The sequence below is a fragment of the Dasypus novemcinctus genome, chromosome 12 (genome assembly GCF_030445035.2).
Source record: "Dasypus novemcinctus isolate mDasNov1 chromosome 12, mDasNov1.1.hap2, whole genome shotgun sequence".
Lineage (NCBI taxonomy): Eukaryota > Metazoa > Chordata > Mammalia > Cingulata > Dasypodidae > Dasypus > Dasypus novemcinctus.
Genome location: NC_080684.1, coordinates 80,452,797 through 80,477,788, shown reverse-complemented (window position 1 = coordinate 80,477,788; position 24,992 = coordinate 80,452,797). Strand labels below are relative to the sequence as shown.

The window sequence follows — 24,992 nt, the reverse complement described above, 5'->3', positions numbered from 1 at the left end:
GCTATAACAACTATATTAAATCCATTGCAGTACTTGCTATAAAATGTTATTGAAGACATTATTCAATACATTATTCAATGTACCCTCTGTGAGTTCCTTCTGGAATACAGTGCTAGCAAAATTTTAGTTCTGAACCGATATGCTTCATCCCTTCTAAACTCAAGATTTGAGATTGTATTTCAATTTCAATTACTGTTAAGGATGCTAAGAAACTCAATCAATTTGGCTCTGCAATGTGAACAATTAAAGCAACATGTTTTTCCACACGGTTATAATATTTGTATTTTTCTTTTTCCCAGATTCTGACTTTTCTTTGTATATTGTTTGACAGCAGTGTTTACAGATGGTGTGCCAAAAGCTCTACATGAATTATCTCATTTAATCCTCACAACAATCCTGAACTTTACAGATGAAAAAACCAAGCATAGAGTAAGAGCAAACAGAGAGTTTTGGGTCCAGGCTGTCTGACTGAGATATTTTAAGATCTCATCACGAAGGACATTATAAGTCTCTTAAAATAATTTGAGAAAAGAAAAGGAGAAAAATATATACATATGCTTACATATATATGTATATCTGCATTAAATTATTTGAATTAAAAATAAAATACAGTAGATGTTGAACTCTCTTTATCATTACATTTGGTGGCCTTAATGAAATATACCAAATATACTCTAACCCTTTGATGATTTAATACAGATAAGTAGGACTGAAGTGACAGTGTATTTCTATGCAGTTTTAATGCACAATTAAATCAAGGATGTAAGAAATTTTATTTTAAAATTCCATCAAGAATATGAATTTAGATAAGGAATCCCTCAAGTTTTTAAGTTCAAAATGTAGCCCTGCACACTGCAGTCAATTTCAAACCGTTCCCAGCTGCATTGCAGTAAAATTCCTTAAATAATATTTGTGATGTTCTAATATAAGATTGGCTCACAGTAGGGAATTGGATCAGTGGATTTCTGGCTTTTCTAACACTCCAGTTGAACTCATCAAGAGAATTTTATATTGTTTACCACTTAAATAACTGCATTCTCTGTCAACCAAGATTATTTCTGCATTTTTATAGGGACAATTTGTAGAGAGAAAGAAATTACTGGAATTTATTCCCAAAACAATTACTGTATGTTAAGGTTGTAGTTAAGCCTTTTGTTTTTGTTTTTGTTTTTATTCATGACTAGAGTTCTCACCAACATTATTAAGAAAATATGGCTATTAATATATGGAGAACTGAAAAACTTTCCAGCAATATTTATCTACCTTCACCAAAGCTACTGTGGTGAGAAGACTCAGTAGGAGAACCTGTTTCAGGAACAAACAAAGCCACAGAAGGAAATCCTCCCAGGGTATTCAGACCCAGTTAGTGAGAGCAATAGCTTTTCAGTTGCAGGAAGAACAGGTGTTTCCCCAGGAAAAAAAAACAACAAACACACACACAACAAAACCCTGCAGAGTCACCTTGCAGAGCCAACAGATGATTAGAAAATGGCAAAAGCTGGATTACTGAGGTGCAATTCTAGAGGAAGGTACAATATCTGCACATCTACAGCATAGTATCTTTTTCTTATTCATCGTTAAGATTAATGATACTATCATTGGGTATTAGGGAGGGGGAAGAAATTGTTTGCAACCAATAAGAAAATTTAGCTCTTTTATCTTTTATTTTAGAAGGAATTAATAGAAAAAGCACAAATTGACTGCAGCACATTATCAAAGTGATCAGAAATCAAATAAACAAATTACATTTGGCGATGTTTAGAATCTGTTGTCTCAATTTGCTGAGTCCTTCAGAATCTATTAAATAATTTTCCATTCAGCTGACATTTAGTGGGGGCTCACTAAGTGCTAAATTCTGTGCTAGGCTGGGGAGATGACGCAAAGGCTAATAAAACAAGAAATTCAGAAAAAGATCAGGTCTTAGAAAAATTGTGTCATACTGCTCAATCCCCCAAGAGGCTGTTTGACATGTAAGAGATCCGTTAGTTTACAATGGAAAATTTTAAGGATCTAGACTGTGAATTGGGACACCGTTCCTGATAAACATCCACTTGGGAGCCTAAATTGCAGATAATCCTGAATCGCATATGGAAAGACTCTTTGAGAGTACAAAGTTAGAACAAGTGGAGATGGGTTTGATTGAAACACGATTCTGCAAAGATGATTTTATTCATTTCTCTTTCATTCAATCCTGTCCCCGACCCCCACTAATATTCTGTATTTACCTTTAGTTAAGAATTCTGCTTTCTCTGCTTACACTGATTTTCTCACCTACACCTCTGATCCATTCCCATCAGTGAAGTAATTAAGAGCACAGGCTTTGGAGTCGAGGACCTGGGTACCATTTTGATTTAGTCACTAGCAGTTGCTTGTCTTTTCTGAGCCTCAAATTCCTCATCTGAAAAATGAGGACAATAATAGTACCACTTTTTTCATCTGCATGTCTCACTTTTACCAATATCCTATTTCATTTCAATAGGTAATTCATTTTTATTCTAAAAATAATATAATAGCATTATGGAAAAAAAATGGAAAATAGAGGAAAAGAAGGAGTAATTTTATCATTCTAACACAACAATTAAAAACATCTTGGTATATTTCAGTCTGATTTTTGGTAAGATTTATTAATTTATTCCCTCTTACCCACCCACCCCACCCCCCATTGTCTGCTCTCTGTGTACATTCTTCTGTGTCTGCTTATCTTCTTTTTAGGCAGCACCAGAACCCATCCTGGGACCTTCCAAAGTGGGAGAGAGGCGTTCAATCTCTTGCACCATCTCAGCTCCCTGGTCTGCTATATCTCTTATTATCTCTCCTCTGTGTCTCTTTTTGTTGCACCATTTTGCTGTGCCAGCTCTCTGCTCAGGCCAGCTTGCTGTGTGGACCAGCACTCCTGTGTGGGCCAGCACTCCACTCAGGCTAGTTCACAACATGGGCCAGTATTCCGCATGGGCCAGCTCTCTACTCGGGCCACCTCATGGCACAGATCAGCTTGCCTTCACCAGGAGGCCCTGGGAATTGAACCCTAGACCTCCCAATTAGTAGATGGGAGCCCAATTACTTGAGCCACATCTGCTTCCCTCCTTCCAATTTTCTGTAACAAACAATTTTTTTACATAGTTATATATTTATTTTTTAAACTTTATTTCATAAGGATTTTTCCCATTTCTGGTCCTGCTATATTGACTAGATAGCATATGGTAGGTGCTTAATAAATATTTCCTTAACTGAATCAATACATTTTCTTTTGAAAATTGCCTGTGTAAAGAATATTTTTGTGTAACAACTTAATTTAATAAGATAATTTAATAAGAATTTAATAAGATACATTTACAAATGAATAGTAGCATGGGCTGCTGACACGCACAAGAAATAATTATACATTGTAATAGCTCAAATAGTGCTGTGTTGATAAGAATTAAAGTTATTCCTGATATTACATTTATAGGTATATGTTTATATTGCATCAAGTTTAAATTGAAATAATAACAATAATAAAAATATGCTTCTAAGCTTAGGTATCCTTTGGTTTGAGATGCATTACTAGGAGGTAATGGGATGTGAAAGCCATTGCTTGCTGTGTGCAATGATTCTGACTCATGGCAGCAAGTAGGTAAATTGTTGAAGAAGCACCTTTATGTCTCTTTATCCTGAAACTATATGCATTAGTTTGGTGGTTTTTGTTATTGGTGTTTGGTTGGTTGGTTTTGTTTTGAGAAGAAGATTTAATTTGGAAAGGCTAGAATTTTCCAAAAGCTTGATTTGCCCCAACATTTCCTGTCTGAAGTCTATGACAAGGCTTCTAATTGCATTGCTAGGCCGAAGAAGCCACACACAAGCCTTGTGCTTTCCAAATGGTCAAGTTAGAGTATGGCTTAGAATAAAGAAATGGAATCAATGCCTTCACTAAATGACATATTTTACTCTGGATTTATTGACTGTCTATTTTTATTTTTTTACTTTTTTTATTACAGAAGTCATGAGTTTACAAAACAATCATGCATAGCACTCGAGGGTAATGTGTCATCTATTGTTTTGAATCAGAACATGGAGTAATTTGCAATTATGCCATTTCTCTTCACTGAAAATGTGTCATAGTTCAATGACTTGTTTTATGATTTTATCTGTCATATATGTACTAAAAACGTTTAAAAGTTTTATTTTGTCAGCTCCTTTTAGAAACTTCAAAGGCCTGAGATTCTTTGAAATGTAGGGTTTTTCTTCAAATAAAAGCTCCTATGGCAAACAAAACTTTGGAACTATGGTTTGCATGCAGTATTTGGCAACACATCTGGTTTTTCTGCTTTGATTAAGAAGGGAGCTCAACAGATCATCCTGAGTCACGGCTTTCTACATCACCTTGCATAAGCAACAAAGACCCTGCCAATTATCCTAAAAGAAGTTTTGCCTAATACTGTGAAAGTCATCAATTTCTCCAGATGAAGGGATTTGGCATTTAAAGAGATTTTGTCAAGAAAGGGAAGCAGAATATAAAGTCATTCACAGGAATTTCCTCCTAAAATAATTTCATAGGGAAAGTCATTTATGGTTTGATATATTTTATCACATGAAAAAGGTAAGGTGTTTTTTTGTTTTGTTTTGTTTTGATTCTCGTTTTCGGCTTAAGATCCTGAGGTTGCCATTTTGGAAAGTGACTGAAACAAACAAAAATTCCCTGAGGCCTTTTGGCCATGTTGTCACTGTGGGAGAGGAGATTGAGAACAAACAAATATGAACAACCTTTCCTACACTGGAGGTTATTCTTCTGGCTCCATTCAAAAGTGATGAAACTTGTCATTTCTTAAGAGGCAGACATTTACAGACACCTGGAAACACTGCAGAATTTCTCTAAAGATTATACTTGTTTGATCTTAAAATTGGACTGTGGATTATTTAAAAATGATCATCTCCATTCCCCCCATCCCCAGATGGCTCCTGCATTTGTTTCTCATTGTTTTTTGCTCATTGTTTGCGCTAATTGTCTGCTCATTATCTGTTTTTCTTTAGGAGGCACTGGGAACTGAACCTGGCACCTCCCATGTGAGAGGCAGGTGCCCAACTGCTTGAGTCACATCTGTTCCCTGCTCATTTGTTTTTGCTTATTGCCTGCTCATTGTTTTTTCTTGTTGTCTGCTTGATGTCTGCTTGCTGTTTGTTTGTCTTCTTTAGGAGCCCTGGGAACTGAACCAGGACTTCCCATGAGCGAGGAGAGCACTCATCTGCTTGAGCCACATCCACTACCTGGAATGTGTGTTTTTAACCATTTTCTCAGAGACTTATATGGCATTGATGGTGAAGACTTAGCAAGATGACCAGTTTCACTGATCTGAGGACAGAGGAAATGATGGAGCTGTATCAGCTTGAAGAATCCTATAGAAATCTAGGGTTCTTATCCATATGCTACAACACACTTTTGTTAACCAGGGTTTTCTTTCATGTGCTGCTATCAAAATTAAAAGTCAAAATTGATAGATGTCAAAAATGACATTGCCGGCAAGTGGATTTGGCCCAATGGATAGGGCGTCCACCTACCACATGGGAGGTCCAAGGTTCAGACCCAGGACTTCCTGACCCGTGTGATGAGCTGACCCATGTGAAGTGCTGATGCACGCAAAGAGTGCCGTGCCACGCAGGGGTGTCCGCAGCACAGGGGAGACCCACACACAAGGAGTGCACCCTGTAAGGAGAGCCGCCCAGCACAAAAAAATTTGCAGCCTGCCCAGGAATGGCACCACACACATGGAGAGCTGACACAGCAAGATGATGCAACAAAACGAGACACAGAGCTCAGGTGCCGCTGACAAGAATACAAGTGAACACAGAAGAACACACAGCAAATGGACACAGGGAACAGACAACTGGGGGTGGGAGGAAGGGGAAATAAATAAATAAATAATAAATCTTAAAAAAAAAAAAAGATATTGCCATATAAAGGCCACTCCATGGTTTCTTCCTCTTTAATTCTAACAATAGCAGCTTTTTCATTGAAAGAATAAAAGAGGAAAATTTTATGTAATTTATTTTCTATGTGAAGGAAATCAATTTCTAATGCAATAAAAAGTGTACCAAAATTTGAGAGGTGTTTATGTCCATTTTTGTGAGAGAATAACCCTCATCTTTCATCAGATCAAAAGACTGAATGACCACCCAGAAAAGGATCAAGAAACACTCATCTAATACAACCTTCTACTTTTACAGGTGAATAAGTGAAGACCCCAGAACATTGACTATTTGCCAAAGATCACATAGCTAATAAATGTTGAGACTGGAATTAGAGCCCAGTTCTTCTGCATCTGAGGCCACTGTATCATATTGCCATTACATTTCCTGAGTGGGGCATCCCACAGTCACATTAGAAAGTTCTTTGGAGCCAAACCAAACTAACAAACTTAAAAGACCTATAAAAATGAAGCCTTTTGTTTCAAATGTGGTACTATCAGACTTTTCCAGTCTTGATTCCCTACCTGTCTAGACCTGTGTGGATTTCCAGTTGCTTGTAAAATCCATCTCCCACCTACCCCATCTTGTTCCTGCCTGTTTTTCTTCTTTAATGACAGATGTCCCAGTTTCAAACCCACTTGCAGACTTAAGTATCTTGAATAACCAATACAGCTTTCACCTGGGTGTATACCTATTCTCCAAACCCAAACCTTGGCTCTCCTTGCTGTATTGTTTTGTCATTGCTTGAATTCTGTATAGAATACCTTATACTATAATTTAGTGAGTTCTGTAGTAAATTTCTTGTGACCATATGCTAAAATGCACCCTTTACTTTAAAAAGAAAGAGTGGAAAATAATTTTAAAGGTTTTTCATTTTTAAGTAAACAAAAATTTTATGTATTTTTCCCAGTTATTTCAATAAAGTGAAATGCTTTCTAAGCAAATATTTTTTTTAGTTCAAGAACGTTTCTTCATTTGCAAACACAAGCAACAAAACAGTTTGATTTTTTTACTTAGTCACTAGATCTTGTCTGCCATTTTGAAGAGGGGGTAGAGCATTTGAATTGTCTGCCTTTAATATATGAACAGTAGTAGCAGTATTAATTATTGGTATGGTACTGCCAGCTGTACAAGCTGGGAGCTGTACAAGCATGCCTCAGTCCGTACAACCACTCTGCCAAGTGGAAAATATCATCCCAATCTGTGGTAGCGGACAGACTGAGTGCAGCCTGCCACCTTTCCCTGTGCCCCACAAATAAACCCTGTGCTAGGGACTAGAAATCTTAGCCTGGTGCCTAAGGATGAAATGTGGGCTGCTCCCCTCTTGGCAGTGCCTTGAGGTGAAGCACATCACCAGCCTTTCTACCAAGCATATGTAAGCATCCAGTGCAGCAAGGTGTGCAGACTTAGCTTACCTGACAGGGGTAGAGAAGAGGAATCGGATGATTTATGTGGTAGCTAACTAGACAGGAATGCAAGTGAGACATCCTCCTCTACTCTCTCCCATTAGCAACTCCCAGGCACACTTTGGGGAAGACTTTGTTGAGAAATTGGACGGCTCATGAGACACTGGTCTCAGAGTATTAGGCAGTCAATAAATACAATAATCATGAAGACTATAGCAACAGGCAGAAGTGTCTATGATAATAAGTGAGAAATGTGATACAAAATAACCTGTACACTATGATTAAAACATATATGAAGGAAAGTGGATGTGTTCAAGAGATTGGGCCCCTGTCTACCATATGGGAGGCCCTGGGAACTGGACCTTGGTGAAGACAAGCTGGCCCATGCGGCAGAGAGCTGACAGCCCATGCCCACGGTGAGCTGGCACAGCAAGAAGACACAAGATGACGGAAGCGGATATGGCTCAACTGATAGAGTATCCGCCTACCATATAGGAGGCCCAGGGTTTGGGACCCAGGGCCTCCTTGGCCTGTGTGGTGAGCTGGCCCATGCACAGTGCTGCCGCGTGTAAGGAGTGCCATGCCACACAGGGGTGTCCCCCTGGAGGGGTTCCCCATGCCCAAGGAGTACACCCTGCAAGGAGAGCCACCCCATGTGGAAAAAGGGCAGCCCACCCAGGAGTGGTGCCACACACAAGGAGAACTGACACACCAAGTTGACGCAACAAAAAGAGACACAGATTCCCAGGGCTGCCTGACAAGAATGCAAGTGGACACAGAAGAATCCATAGCAAATGGACACACAGAGCAGATAATGGGGGGGGGGGGGGGGGGGGGAAGGGGAGAGAAATAAATAAAAGCAAATCTTTAAAAAAAAAAGATGACACAACAAAGAGGGACAAGGACCAGAAAAACACACAGCAAGTGGACACTGAGAGCAGACAGCAAGCACAAGCAGCAGGGTGGGAGGATGAATAAATAAATAAAATAAATCTTGAAAATAAAATATATATGGATATGAAGTAAAGACTAGAAAGAAATACTCCAAAATGATAAAAGTTATTGTGATGGGGTTGTGGATTAACAGGTAATTTTCTTTCATTTCTTTTCTAAACATTTTATTTCTTTCATTTCTTTTCTAAATATTGTTATATTATAATTTTTTAAAAATCTACCAAAAAAAGGTAAAAGGAGAAGAGAAAAAATTAGTCAGCACTTTGTAATCTATAAGAAAAATAGATATTTTAGATATTTCTTTTGTCCTTCCTCTGTCATGTTTTCAAAGTCTGCCCTCAAGTTGCTTCTCATTCCAATTCATTCCCTGCTTTAAATAAAACATTTTGCTCCCTCTCAGTCAAAATTATTACAGAGTCGATACCTGTTGTATGTTGCTGTTGGAAATATGTGACCTGTAGAAAAAAATCTGAGACATCTAGTTTGTTTGAATCAGATACAAAGGGACAGATACACACTGTCTCTCAAGTGAGCAAATTGGAAACTTAGATGCCAACTGAGAAGAAAGGTTGTTTTAGACTGGGTAACTGGAAATTGATTCTAGGGAGAGAAAGAGATCACTTCACATTTAATGGGCTTACAATAAACAAAAAATATATTTCTGAAGATTATTTAAAAATAAAGTTGCTAAGGATTTATAGTATGTCTCTGTGGTGAAATAAAGTGCTTAGCCTTCCTAAGAAAAGTTAGTACTCATCTTAATCTTGCCATGCATAAATAAACATTAGACAAAATTTGGGAGCAGATGTAACTCAAGTGGTTGAGTGCCTGCTACCCATGTTTGAGGTCCCGGGTTTGATTCCTGGTAACCCCTTAAAAAAACAAACAAACAAACAAAAAATGAAAAGATCCAAATTTTATATGATTGTATGGTCAAAACTTACATGTCATTGTGGTGGTTTTGAACTGCATGTGTCCCAAGAAATCCTGTTCTTAAAGTTAATCCATTCCTGGGGTGGTAAAACTATTGTAAATAAGATCTTTTGATAAAATTACTTTAGTTAAGGCATGGTCCAGGGTGGGTCTTAATCCTCTTACTGGAGTCCTTTATAAATGGGAGAAATACAGCAAAAGGGAGAGAGAACATCACAGAGGCAAGAAGCTGAAAGCAACAAAACCCAGAAGAGAAGAGAGAGACCAGCAGATGCTGGCATGTGCCTCACCACGTGACAGATTAGTCCAGGATGGCCAGCAGCCAGTCTTTGTGGAGAAAGCATCTCCTAATGATGCCTTGATTTGGACATTTTTCTTGGCCTTGAAAATGTAAGCTTTAAGCTAATAAATTGCCACTGTGAAGAGCCAACCCATTTAATGGTATCTTTTTCCACAGTCTAGCAAACTAAAACAGTCATTAACTCTTTAAAAACTATGGTCTAGTTGGTTACCAAATAACTACATTTTTAGTTTTCAAAATATTGTCATACAGCCAAGATTCATAATGACTGAAGTACCTCATGTACAATTTGGCAAAGGAATAAAGGTTACTTCAAAATGTCCTAATTTTCTTTATTTTTTTTCATTATCTATTTATCAAACCACTCACATGTCTCCCTATATAATATATTCCATGTTTTCTGAGACTGAATTACTCTTCATAACTGAACTACTATTAATAAATAACATCTGAAATAACTTAAATATATGAAAAGTTATAGAAAGAGTAGAGGTATCCTGTTTACCTTGCAAATAATCTGTGATGTTAGGATATTTGGTCAGACTGCATGCTGTGCATTCCAAAAGGCCAGGGATTATCACTTAAGTTGCTTCTGTATTCTCTACAACATTCAATGCTAGGATCCTAATTAGTCACCAATAAATACGTATTGACTTGTCTTATGTAGGCAGGCTACACTGCTTGAATCTCTTCTCCCAGCTAGAAGTCCTTCTTGTGCCCTGAGCAGCTTATATGAACTGTTACCATATGCCCTTAGCTTCTCCTACGGCCAGCCAGGCTATCATCTCCCCTGATAGACACTTTGGGGGCAGAGATACCACCCGCATCATTTTTCTTTTTCCATCAATGTTGGCATATTGCAGACACCAAACACATACTGTTTAGAGGAATATCTGAATGAAATGGTAGTTGAAAAGTAAATTTAAAAGATGGAAGACTGGAAGACTTCTAGCCCCCATCCTAAATTTGCTCAAGAATGTCTGATAAAAACAAATTGGGGTTGATAGTTTTACTTGTAAATAGAAGGTATGGAAAACAGATAAATAAGAATCTGTCCTCATGTATTTTGCTCCCCTTAGAGGAAAATCTTAGCCGATCATAAAATACAGGGTTTTTACATAATAGTTATTACTGACCCTTCACACTCTGAATGTTAAGTACTATGATGAATAATGTACTAAGATATAAATGTAGTTTTTCTAAATGGGACTGCTAATATTTCAACAAAAAAAATGTTTATTTTTCTTCATTCTATTTTTCTAAACATTGGTCCTCTTCTTATGAAACATTATTTCTCTTGAGCAATATAAACTTAGATCCTTGCCTTCTTTGATGGATTTTCATCAGAGAATTTTTCCATGACTTTTATAGGCATGGTGTGCAGGGAGTGGAAGAAAGGACACTAACATTTATTCATTGCCTGTTTTTTGCCAGATATTATGTTACACACTTTTCAGTTTGTTATCTCATTGAATCCTCTGAAAAGTCCATGATACATGCCCATTTTACATATGAAGAAACTGAAAGATCAGGAAGGTTAACTATCTTTCTGAATGTCACATCGTGAACAGTGGAGTCAAGATTCAAACCAAGGTTCATTTCACTTCAAATCCTTTAGTTTTTTCTACTGCATCATGCTAAAATTTTTGTGACCATTTATGCAAAATAAATGAGGACTGGAATATTTTACTACATCATGCCTCACAGTGGATAGAAAGTAGTGAGGAATAGAAGCATAATGACAAAGAGATTTACTGACTACCCTAACAGTGGGGCCATTTATAATGATATGAATTATTCAAATGTGTGAAATATCTTTAAATGTATTATATACTAAAATGTTTAATCAATATAAAAATTATCTTTTAAACAACAAAAGCAGTCTTTGGTAAAAAGTCTTTGCATTTCTTGGTGTATGAGAGGTTAATACTGAAATATTTAGCATTTCTGACACCTTCCACTCAAACTAGAATTTGAGGTTAGTTAATTGTTATGAGCCCTGGAAAACCTTTCCTTTATCTATATATCTATCCATTTACTTGTTGATGGGCATTTGGGTAGTTTTTAGTTTTTGCTATTGCAAATAAAGCTGCATGAACATTTGTATACTTTCCTTTGTGTATGCGTATGCTTTTCTTTGGGTAAATACCTGAGTTGAGTGGCTTAGTCATATTGTAGCTATAGGTTTAATTTTTTTTCTTTAAATATTTATTTTATTTATTTCTCTCCCCTTCCCCCCTCCCCCCATTGTCTGCTTTTTTGTGTCCATTCACTGTGTGTTCTTCTGTGTCAGCTTGCATTCTTGGCAGCACCAGGAATCTGTGTCTCTTTTTTTTGTTGCATCATCTTGCTGTGTCAGTTCTCCGTGTGTGTGGCGCCACTCCTGAGAAGGCTGTGCTTTTATCATATGGGGTGGCTCTCCTTGCAGGGCACGCTCCCTGTGCATGGGGCTCCCCTACGCAGAGGACACCCCTGCGTGGCATGCCACTCCTTGCACGTGACAGCACTGCGTGTCAGCCAGCTCACCACACTGGCCCTGGGTTTGAACTCTGGACCTCCTATATGGTAGGCAGATGCTCTATCAGTTGAGCCACATCCGCTTCCCTGGTTTAATATTTTAAGAAACTGGCAAACTATTTTCCAAAGTGGTTGCTGTACCATGTTACATTCTTACCATTAGGGCCCCATTCTTTTTTATTCATATTTTAATCTTGAAATGACTTTTAGGTGATCTGGATATTTACCTCTCTTGCTATTGAGAAAAGGAGAAATATTTCTATGCCCCAGTAGTCTTATCTTCAAAATGGGGATAATGATAGTGTGCCTTTTAAGGTTGTTTTGAGGATTAGTGAAGTAATGCATATAAAGGCACATATTTATTCAGAAACATTTTACTGAGGACCTGCTATGTGCCAGGCTCTGTTCTAGGTGCTGGGAATTTCTCAGCAAACAAAATACACATAATCCCTGCTCTCATGAAGCTTATGCTAAGTGTAGGAGATAGACAATGAGCAAATAAGCAAATAAATGTATCAAATGATGTCAGGTACTGACAAATAAAATAGGCCTGGGGAAAGAAAATGGAGTGTAGCACTATTTTAAAGAGGATAGACAATGAAATGTATTAGGTTTCAGTTCAACTGCAAATAATAGTAAATCCCAAAACAGGGATTTGTAAACAAGACAGAAGTTCATATATCTAAGTAAACATTCAGAGATAAGTAATCCATGGATGGTGCTTTGACTCAACTCCATGAAATGAAGGAAGAAACAACAACAAAAAAAGGGACCGAGGGCATGCATTTGTTATATCTTAAAGAACATTCCAGGAGGATGTTATATGAAACTTTTTTTTTTTAAAGATTTATTTATTTCTCTTCCTTCCCGCTCCCCGCCCCCCCCCCCCCAGTTGTCTGTGTCTATTTGCTGCGTCTTCTTTGTTGGCTTCTGTTGTTGTCAGCAGCACAGGAATCTGTGTTTTCTTTTTTGTTGCATCATCTTGTGGTGTCAGCTCTCCGTGTGTGCGGCGCCATTCCTGGGCAGGCTGCACTTTATTTCTCGCTGGGCGGCTCTCCTCATGGGGCGCACTCCTTGCGCGTGGGGCTCCCCTACTCATGGACACCCCTGCGTGGCAGGGCACTCCTTGCGTGCATCAGTACTGAGCATGGGCCTGCTGCACATGGGTCAAGGAGGCCCGGGGTTTGAACTGCGGACCTCCCATGTGGTAGACGGATGCCCTAACCACTGGGCCAAGTCCACCGCCCTGAAACTTAAGCTTATAGCCCATGTTTTTGTTTTCCAGACCTGCTATGACAAATACCACCATTTGGTTGGCTTAAATAATGGGAATTTATTGTCTTACGGTTTCAAAGACTAGAAGGCTTGCATTCTATGCTAACTGCTGCAATCCCTGGGGTTCCTTGGCCATGTCCTTTTCTTTCTCTTCTGGATTCCTAATGACTTCTGGCTTTTCCCTGTGGCCTTCTCTGACCCTGGTCTCTGGTTTCTTCTCTTTGTAAGACCTCCAGTACTCCAGATTAATACTCACTCTGCTTCAGTTGGCCAAACCTTAAATAAAATTAACAGCTTCAGGAGGTCCTATTTACAATGGCTAAATTGGGATAATTCAATCTACTACAGTCTATTAGCCAGAACTTCGGCACATGACCATGCCTGTCTACAAAGACAGCCATGTTCCAAGAAACAGAAAAATAGTAGATTGAACATTGGATACAATTAGCCATCGTTGTCTCTTGGAAGAAATGACATGTGAAAATGGGCCTGAATGAAATGAGGTAGCAAGTTATATTGTCATCAGGAAGATCAGCATTTCAAGTAGAAAAACAGCAAGGTTAAGGGCCCTAAAATGGGAATCTACCTTACATGTGTAAGCAATAGCCAAAAGGTTAGCTTGGATAGACTGGAATACAAGAGGGTAAGAGTGAAAAATGAGATTGACAAGATAGTCAAGGCTCAGACATTATGGCCTTCCAGGTCAAAGTACGATTTGCATGGTTAAAAAACAATTGACTACTAAAGGAAAACAACTTAAAGGGAACAATAGTAAAAACAGGAAGATCATTTAGAAGGTTATTTTAGTGATCTAGACTAGAGAGGACAGTGTCTTGGACTGAGGTAGTAGCAACAGAGGAGTGAGAATAGCTGAATTCTACAAATATTTTGAATATTGAACCATTAAGACTTGGTGATAGGTTGGATATGGGGTATAGAAAGAAATCAAGGATAACGCATAGGTTTCTGACCTGATCAATTATGTGATTGATAATGCCATTTATTGAGAAGGAGAACACTGAAAGAAAAGGAGTAGATTAGGAAGTACGGAACTGAATCAGGAGGTTGCTTTTAGGCATATAAGTTTGAAATACCTATAAACATCCAAGTGGAGATGTCAGGTAAGCAAATGGGTAAGGAATTCTGGAAGGAGGTTCGTGAGATAAAAGTCTGAGAACCATCAATGGATGGTATTTAAAGCCACTAACTGGATGAATTCACTAGGTAATGAAGAAAGACAAAGGCTTGAGCACTGAGACACTTACAATAGGTAGAAGGAAGAGGGTCTAGTCAAGAAAAGAAAGTGCAGTCATTGAGAAGGGAGGAAGATCAGGAGTGTGTGGCATCTGGGAAGTGAAAGTGTTTTGAGAGGAGGGACTGACTGATAGTGTTGAATGTTTTTCAGAAATGAAGTGAGAAAAGAGTACATATTGACTATTGAGTTGGGCAACATGGAGGTCATTGGTGACTATAAGAAAAGGAGTTTTAGTGGTGTAGTATGGACCAAAGTCTAATTGGAATGGGTTTAATAAAGAATGAGAGGTAGGGAAGGTGAGCCCATGAGTATGATTAGGCAACCCTTTTGAAGAAATGTGTCATAAAGTGGAACAGGGAAGTTGGACAATAATAGAGACATTGGAGGGGAATGTGAAGTCTAGGAGCATGCTGTTACTGTTGTTTTATATGATGGAAGATATTTGCATATAGCCAGAAATGAAAGATATGGATGAGAGGGTGGTAATTACAAGGGTGGAAATAGGATCAAATTCACAAGGAAGGGCTGACTTTGAACAGATGAATTTATTCATTTTACAAGAAAGAAAGTAAAATGTATTAGTACCAATGCAAGTGGATTGATTATTTGGAGCTAGGAAGATGAGGGTTGGCACATATAAGCATTACACATAGTAAATGCCCAATAAATATTAACTGCTGTTATTATCATTTAATATTTCATTATCATTCTTCATATGAGAATGGTAGTATAATAAGGTTTTTGAGGTCACAGTTTTCAGAGTCAGATACTGGCTCAATTCCCAGTCCTGACTCTTATCATTTTAAACTGATACATGGTAATTAATTTCACCAAGCTTTTGTTTTATAATAGGGTTATTGTGAGGATTAAATGGAGTAATAAATACACAAAATTTAATAAAGCCCTTAATAACAATTAAGTCTATTAAATATATAAATATATATGTACACACACAGGGAAAGAGAGAAAGAATGAGCATGATGTAGGGGAATATTTTGCAACAAACTGAACCTTGGCAGGGTCATTTGGGATGCTACTTTGCTCAAAACCACCTGTTTGATGTATTCATAGTTTAGATTCTTTTTTTAAAAAAATGGCAATAGTGAGTGAATTCTGCCTTGACACACTATTCATGCCAACATCTTCTTGGCTATATGTTATGGTAGAGGACTCTGAGGACTTGATTAATCATTAATTAATTCAAGCACTAAAAAGACCCAGAATTCTTTTCTGAAAACACTTTGCCTATGGATACTCTCCTGATGGATCTCCGACTGTTAGACAATGATCTTGAAGAAAAAAGGGGCCTTGTCCAACTTGTTTACCTCTGTACCACTAATGCCCATAATAGACACTTATTAAATATTTACTGAATGAAATGAAGGAAAAAATCCATCCAGCCAAGAATCTTGGATAGACAACTTAAATTTCCACAAATGGTAGTCAACTTTGCCACTTGTTCCCTTTACTCAGGGAGAGTTAAACTTACTTCATAATCAATAATGTAGAATTTTCTACCTAGATCCCTTGTCAGAGTGCATAACCTCAAATTATTTGCAGACTACTTTTCTTTTTTAGGAAAAGTGATACCTCCAGAGGATCATTTGAAAAGTATCCAGTTCATCCATCCCTTTATATACTGTTTGGTCTATGTATTAGGTCATACTCCTAAAAAGTTTTTCATATGCATAATATCTTGCTCTCTTCTTGGTTCTCCTGCCCTCCTTACCAAAATTACTTTCTCTTTTTCACAATTTCTGATTATACCCTTGACATTTATCCAGGTTTAGTGGACATCTGCTGTTTTTGGCTGCCTAGCATCCCTTCCCTAGTTCTTCTAATAGCAACCTCCTGTCCTCTGGACAATTGCATCTTCCATATTCCACATGGTTCTAGTGGGACCCTTTTGATGAGATGCTGGGCAACTATGACCCAGTTCAAAAGTCTTTCCTTAGAATGTCCTGCATTAACCTCCTTTCCCTTTAGGAACCTGAGGTTGTGATTCTAGAGCATCCAGTCAACTTGAAAAGGTGCCAGAAAGAATGAGATTGAAGCCCAGATCAGAGATGGAGCAAACATGCTCTGAGGCTGAATTCCTGGGTCCCGCTGAAGATGAATCCAGCTGAGTCCTGGTTTTCTACATTTAAGTTAAGTGAGCCAATAATCAATCTCAATCTCTCTCTCAGCTCTCACTATTTTGTTTGTTTGTTTTGGTAACTTGAGAAATAGCTGTACAAAATCCATTACTGTTTTTGTGGCTAGGATGCTGCTGACAACACTGCTCACTGCAACTCTCAGGGTCCATTACATAACGATACTTGGTGTGAAACTTTTCTCTTAGATCCAAATGTTAGGAAAATCCTTGCTTCATTGGTGTGACTAGTTTGTTGTTGCTGTTGTTGCTTTGCCTTATGGATGTTGGGAACTAAGGATCTAATTGTATTTTCCTTTTCCTTTTAGAGATTCCAGTCATTTTTTTCCAACAATAGTAAGTGTATAGGGTGTCAAGGCCTCCATATCTCCTTTCCCTCCATTAATATTGACCTAGTATTTTAATTTTTACCCACTAAACTGATAGTATATATTTTATTTCTTCTTATTTTTTACTGTTTTAGTCTAGGTATTTCATTAAATACCTTACAAATCCCTGTAGAATAATTTTGAGATATAAAAATAAAATAAAACTTGTCAGTAAAATCATGGATAAAATAAACTTATATGCCTATGGTAGGCATTTTTTTTTTAAGTTGGCACTGGGGATTGAACCCTGGACTTCATACAAGGAAGCAGGCGCTCAACCACTGAGCTACATTCACTTCCCAATGAAAGCTGTATTGGTTTTTTTTTTTTCCTGTTTGTTTGTTTGTCTTTAGGAGGTATCGGGGATCGAACCCGGAAGCACGGAAGGAAGAAAGCTCTCATCCACCTGAGCTACATCCACTGCCCTATGGTAGGCATTTTAAACCTCTTTACAGAGAGGTAAACAAATAATTATCTCCACAAATTTACTCAAATAGATATATAACTAAAGACATGAATAATATCATCATTAAACATTTCTGGAGTACTACAAACCATGCACTGCGCATTGTGGTGGACCTTGATTTTTCTGCCCTGTAATCATTACCCTACTTGTGGTAAATGTGCCTCCATTTTGTTTTGAGGGAACCCATGTGATTTGGGTGAAGGCGACTGCACCCTGGCTTCAGGGATAGAACACATCTCCAGCCTTTAGTCAATCACTCAACCGCCTTGGCACAGTGCCAGTTCAGTGATTCAAGTCAGGCTAATCAGAGCTACTGTTTGGGATACTGGGGATATGGGCTCCCTCTTTTCAGAAGTACTTGAAACTGAAGCCACCTTTTGACCTAATGGCAGATGAACCAAGTCTGCCAAAGGCAGAGCCAAAGGAAGGAGAAAGAGAAACTAGGTTCTGATGACATCAGGTGGGCTGTTGGCTAAGGTAGCCCTGAAGCCTGTGATTCCTCTGGACTTTACAGTTATGTAAACAATAAAATCCCCTTTTTGTATAAAGTAATTTGAGGCTGGGGTTTGTGACACTTGCAACAGAAAAAGTTGTGCTGCAAGTGTTTTATATTCACTATCTCATTTAATTCTTAAACTTGGCAGGTTTAAGGATTTTTACAACTTTACATATGAGGAAATTCACCCTTAAGTGCCCAAATCTCAAAGTAGCAAAGCTAGGACTCCCATCCATTTCAACTGATTACAAAGCTCACTCAGTAGGAATACTACTTGAGGGTCAGAATCTTTACCTTCTTAGCTTGGTGTTTTTATATTTTATTGCATGAAGTTTAACATTATTAACAACTGAAGCTTTCTTATTGCCAAAATAAAAAGATATTTATAAGGTTTAATTCTCCTTTTCCTTCTCTTCCTCTTTCTTTTCCATTGCTTACCTTTTGTTTTAGTTCGCTTAAGGCTGCCAATGCAAAATATTAGAAATGTGTTGGTTTTTATAATGGGCATTTATTGGGGTGAAAGCTTGTAGTTTCAAGGCTACAGAAATGTCCAAATCAAGGCATTGTCAGAGATGCTTTCTCACCAAAGGTCAGCTATTCGTTGGATCCTGGGCTCCTGCCACATGGCAAGCAAAATGGCTGCCTCTGTCTGAGTCTCTGCTTTCTCCTCCAGGCTGCTTTCTCTTAGAGCTCAACTATGGGTGATCAAACCATGACAGGGCTCTCTCTTCAGCTTTGAAGTGCTCTGTTGGTCTAGCTTCTTGGGGGCCCTTTTTCCATGTGTCTGTGCCCTGCTAATTTACAGCATAACTGCTCCTGACCTCTGGGCCTTCAGTTTCTCAGAGCTCATTTGTCTTCCTGCGATTCTACAGGCGATTCTCTCTCATGTGGCAGGGTCAAAATAGTGGCTTTCTTTCTTTGTGTGTTTCTACTTCTAGTTTTCAATTTATAAAAGACCCCAGCAAGAGGGTGGAGACCCACCTTGGGTCATACATCACTGAAGTAGTCCAATCAAAAGCCCTAATGTGATCTAATCAAAGTGATCTGGGAAGCGATGTGGCTTAAGCGACTGGGCTCCTGTCTACCATATAGGAGGTCCAGGGCTCCATTCCCAGGGCCTCCTGGTGAAGGCAAGTTGGCCATGCAGTGAGCTGGCCTGAACGGAGAGCTGGCCTACACAAGAGTGCTGGCCTGCACAGAAGTGCTGGCCCACATGGAATACTGGCCTGTGTGGAGAGCTGTTGCAGCAAGGTGACACAACAAAAAGAGACACAGAGAAGAGACACAGCAGACCAGGGAGCTGAGGTGGTGCAAAAGATTAAGCACTTCTCTCCCACTCCAGAAGGTCCCAGGATTGGTTCTCGGTGCTGACTAAAAAGAAGACAAGCAGACACAGAAGAACACAGTGAATGGATACAGAAAGCAGAGAGCAAGGGCAAAAACAATGGTTTGCAGGGAATAAATAAATCTTTTTTAAAAAGTGATTTAATTAAAGTTCCCTTAACTGAATTTAATCAAAAGGTCCCATCTACACTGTGTTTATAGGCACAGGAATGGGTTAGCTTAAGAATATAATATTTTGGAGATCACAAAGAGAAATTAAGACACCTTTCTTGCCCATTTTCTTCCCTTTTTCATTTAATTTTCTTTTAAATTTTTGCACTTTTCAAGTATCTAAATGACAAACATTTGCTCTAGTCCCCATTCTCAAATGGTCCTGGAATTCAGTGTTGGCTTGGGCAAGGCAAATTAGTTTATTGAAAACTTTCCCTTCTGAACTAATAGTTAAATGACTAGAAGGAATAGATCTATAAATCAGTCTGATCAACATCTCTAAAAGCAAATCAGTGGGCCAGATATCAAAGATGACTAAACCATAAAGTCACTGCTACTGCTTCCCTTCTCTCATGCTTTAAAAGGGTGAAAAATGTTGATGGGCCACTAGGCCCTGGGAAAATGGCCAGTTGCCATGTCTTCCTTAACATGTTTAAGATGGAATACCCCTTACTGTTCTAGCTCCCTCTTTCAATGTTTAAGAAAAAAAAAAAAAAAGGAGGAATGTGTTAAATCTTAAAGGTGGCTTCATGTTGTGCTTAAATTTTTAGGAAACTCAGATAAGTTTAAATCTATTTTATGTGATTAAGAGCCCACCTCTGTCTTTTCCCAATTTAGTTAAGAGCAGTTATCATCCCAATATTTAAGAAAGAAAGGAGATAAAAACTTTTTAATTCCTTCTTAGTTACTTAATAGAACCTTGTTTGTAATCTTACTGAAAGCCTGGAAACTAATACTCTTTAAGCATTTTGTCAACAATGAGGGAACAATTTCATTTTCAAATAAAATATTTGAAAATTAACTCCTCTTCAATTGCCAAATTGAATGTGGTTCCTGGATTCATTTTCTTTGAAAGGACTTATGACATTGCTCTCCTGAAAAATTTTTATAATGCTCTGTACACTGTGTCAAATATGTTGGATGCTATCAGACCTCTACAGTTAAGCCCAATATCCTGAATCTGAACTTTTATATATAAACAGGGAAGAAATTTCTCTTCCTAAATTTTTAACTTCTAAGTCTATAGAGATATGCTTATGATAATTTTAAATAGAGCGGGTTCTGTAAAATCTCTACATGATGGTCTACGTAATGGTATAAAGTTGTTTTGCAAATGGAGGGATGGTACAAGCCATTTATGAAAAATAAATGTTAGGGTGAGGCTAGACATTTTGTTTTCAAAGCAGGTAAATAAAACCCTTGACAATGCTATTTTCTCACCTATAGTTTCATTTTTACAAAATATAACATTATTCTGAACAAGTGATATTAGGAGGAAGACAGTTGATTGCTGCCCTTTGTATTCTAGTTGAAAAAAGACCTTATATGGTACAGTCTAGTAAAACAAGGAATGGAGTCAGATAGAAAGTATTGTTAAATTAACTACTGAAATTTCTTTGAGAACTTTTTACAATTACTAATAATTATAAATGGCTCAGAACTTTAGGCATGTGGAAAAATTGTTTTGTAAATAGATAAATCTACGTATTGATGTTATACAGAGCAGTGGTTCTCAAACTTTAGTGTGCAGCAGAATCCTCCAAGACTTGCTAAAATACATTTTTCTGGACCCCACCCCAGAGTTTTTCTGATACAGTTGGTATATGGGGTGGGGACTGATAATTTGCATTTCTAAGAAATGCCCAGGTTATATTGCTGTTGCTAGTTTAGGACCACAATTTGAGAACTACTGATAGAGAGCAACTGAACACCAGCTGAAGTGTTTCTTTTCTGTTTGTAAGTGTATCTTATCTGGATATGTATCACATTTGTTTCCCGGCTGTGCCACTCTCAAAGTGTGACTCACAGTAAAGGTTTTCTGGCCCCATCCCCTTAAACTCTGTTCCAAGTTCAAAGGCTTTCAAATTCTCCCCTTGTTCAAGGACTCTCTCTGCCCCAAGCTGGAAGATTAAACGCCTGATGCCACAAGAAAGCAGTTTCCGAGACTTTATTTCTCAAAACGCTGTCGTCCCAATATTTTCACACATGTTCTTTGATAAACCTATTCTATGGTCAAAACATTTTGGGATACATTGATTTAATAAGAAAGAAAACGATTTTTAATCCCATAATTTCTCAAGATTTTAATATATAAATATGCATTGTAAATTTCCAAAAGAGAGATAAAGAATATGGCATTTCTCCTGTGGATTTGATTTTGGAACCATTCCTCAGCCCCTCCTCCCATCCTTTACCATAGTGCTAGAAAGTATCTATTAACTTCAGTTTGGGAAATGCTCTAAGTAAGTAATTGTTATAACTTGACTTGATTTTGCAAGGTAAAAAAGGACCATATTATGACCTAGGAGAAAAGGCCAATTAACATGCCACAAATACTATGTGTGATGTTTAAATTAATTTAGGGAACACATTAAATAAATGCATACAATCATGCTTTTGATTGCTATATGATCTTTTCTTGAGAAAAATAATAAATGACTGAGTTATATAAAGGAAGACCCATGGCTCCTTACCTCTGTTCAACATCAGGCCTTTCCTTACCTCACCACCTAAAGTACCCCGGCCCTCTTCCAATTTCTTTGGCATTACTATTTCATATTCTTCATAACATTTTTCATGAGTATAAATTATCTTAGGAAGTCTTTAAATTTATTTACCTGCTTATTACTTGTTTTCACCACTAGAATACAAGTTCCATGAGGGCAATACCTTGTCAGTCTTTTCACTTCTCTATCTTCAGTGTCTAGAACAGTACTTGGCAAATAACATACAGTCAGCAAATATTTTTCAAATGAAAGACTAACTAGATCAATAAAATAATCACTAATTTCTATGAAATTTATTACAGTAATAAAAGATGGAGGAACAGGAGAGGGTGCTCTAGCAGCTTTTGCTGGAGAAATGAGTACAATCATATGGTATAAAGGGGAAATTGTTGCTGCTGACACTCAGGATGCCATTTTGTAGACTCACTTTTATGATTTTTATCATACAATTTTAAGCACATTTTTCAAAATAAGTTAAGCATGAGAAAATTCTTGGCCCATAAATAGACTTTGTATAAATATAATTTTTTCTTTCATTCTAACTCTAAAAGAATCCTGAAAATGTTGCTGCTTCTTGCAGTAATATAAATTTCTTTGACTTAGAAAAATATAAAAAATATCATTAACAATGCTTTTTTAAAAAAGCACATTTTTTCTAAAGGAAAGCTTGTTATATATATTTGTATTCCTGTATGAGAAACCAGTGTTAAATATGTGTTAGAGCAGGGGTTCTTAACCTTTTTTTTCCATGGACCCCTTTACCAGTCAGGTGAAAACCACGGACCCCTTCCTAATTCCACACTATTGTGTGTATCATTTTATAAATATACCACACCTACACCAACCTGTCCCCACAAGAATGATGTTTTTTAGAAGTTCAGTTCAAGCTCACAGACCCCTGGTTAGAACAAATCTCTTGTGTAGAGCATAAACGTTGCTATCGCACAGTAATTTTAGAGGCATGGAAGAAGTCTGATTGACATGTATCATTGCTGGACATTATAGCAGATACGTTAAATTCTGCCCAACAAAAAAAGGGAAATAAGTCAGCAGGCTGTATTTTTAGGAGGAAAGGGTTCATTCAGGAATCCAAGATGACAATTGTCAAAAGTCCTTAGTTCACATGATTTGAAACTGCACTATTAATGTATTAATTTTACTCTTGGGTATTAAAATGGAAAAATATTTATAGCTCACATCACCAGGCCTTTTATGTGGTTTTAAATTTTTCTCTTGTTTAGGTTGCCTACATCCGGTCCCCATTCTCTTCTTTAAATTCTCTCATTATCTTCCTCTAGGGGTTGATGGTTGTTTTTTACTTTGTTTTTATCCTTAATAGTGGGGAAAAAAACAGGCTAGTATTACTTCAGTTTGTCTTCACTTTCACCGTGCTGTTCATTACTGAACTAGCTTTTAGCCCCTGGAAAAGAAGAAAAAAGTAAAAACATTTGCAGAAACTGGGCCAACCTCTCGGGGAGAGTCCCCCTCCTTCAAGAAAGCAAAACTTAACCTACTGCAACTGTAGTTCCTCTCTGTTCTCACAGTATCTTGTTTCCACTCTCATAACGCTCAGTATTTTATTATAATTGTTGAATGCCTTTCAGCCCAGCTAGACTCTAGTTCTTCGAGGACCTAGCATGTTGCCTCGTATATAACAATATTTAAAATTTGTAGTGTAAATGAATAAATGATGCACGCATGAGTGACTGTAATGCACTAATACCCAGCCACACAAGAAGAAAAGTTGCGGCAATCAACATGTTTAAGTGCGGACCCTTTGATATCAATTCTCTAGAAAGCCAGAAGACTGCGGCATTGATACCTTGTACAATAATTACTTGGATACTTTGAGGAAGAGTTTTAGTTTTGTTTGGGCGGAGGGGGGGTGCCGAGAAAGGGGCTGCATTACTTAGGTCATTTTTTCCCCAGTCGCTGTGGACCGGCAATGCCTAACCTCACGCCGGAAGGGTCTCCTCACCCCTCCCGCCACTCTCCCACCCCTCGGGGAGCGAGGCCGGGTCCTCCAGGCTGGGGGTTTCCCGGGGATCCCCCGCCCGGCCCCGCCCCGGGCCCGCCGGCCCCGCCCCCCGCCGCCGCCAGCAGGGGTCGCGCTGCCCCCGGCGAACCGCGCAGGCGGGGGTGGGGGACGCTCCCGCGGCTCGGTCGCCTTTCTCCGCCGCTGCTGGTTGGGTCGTTTCAATAAGTCTTTTTTCTCGTTCGCTCGCTCGCTCGCTCTCCTCCGGGAAACAGGCGGAGGCGTCGCTCCGCAGCCGCCGAGTGCGAAAGCGACGCACACGCAGGGAGCGAAAGCGGCCGCCTGCGGTCTGAGCTCCCCACGGTCCGGCGCCAGAGCCCGGCGAGAAGAAGGCGCCCGCCTCAGCCCGCCGTCGGCGCCTCCCTGCGCGCCTCGTCGCCGCCCGGACTGGTGCGAGGGGATTAGTGGGCCGCCCTCGCGGCTCGGCGGTCCGGGAGCCATGTTGTCCAGGGGGCTTGGTAACGCGTGAGGGACCCGCGGCCCCTCCCGGCGGCCCTGGGCTCTCGCCGAGGGCCGGAAGGCGGCGGCGGCGGCGGCGGCCTGCGCCTCGGAGCACCTCGGTCTGCCGGCCGCTGGGACCCGGACCTGCATCCGGTCGCCGCGGGCGTCGGCAGAGCGGCTTTCCCTCCGCCCCTCGCCTCGGGACGCGGCCCCCGCACTTGCTGGTGAGTTCGGGGCCGGCCACCGCGCGGGGCTCGCCGCTGCTGCCGGGCGATCCCAGACCGAGAGGGGCAGGGGCGTGCGTGGGAGGACGGGCCGGGGAAGGGGCTGGGGGGGCCCCGGAGGGGCACAGGCCCGGCCGGGAAGTTGAGAGAGGGACGTGAGGCGCGGGG

At 39.2% G+C, this 24,992-nt stretch overlaps 1 protein-coding gene across 2 annotated transcripts in view; it reads left to right on the top strand.

Annotated features, from left to right (window-relative positions):
* The first annotated feature begins 24,226 nt into the window (after nucleotides 1–24,226).
* Nucleotides 24,227–24,992, top strand: part of CDK17 (cyclin dependent kinase 17) — a 97,687-nt gene continuing 96,921 nt past the window's right edge. The window contains exon 1 of one of the 2 annotated variants that reach the window (XM_004464131.4): nucleotides 24,227–24,824. The gene's annotated coding sequence lies outside the window, so the exon portion shown is untranslated. The remainder of the gene's footprint in view (nucleotides 24,825–24,992) is intronic. The other variant, XM_058308569.1, reaches the window with a different exon arrangement.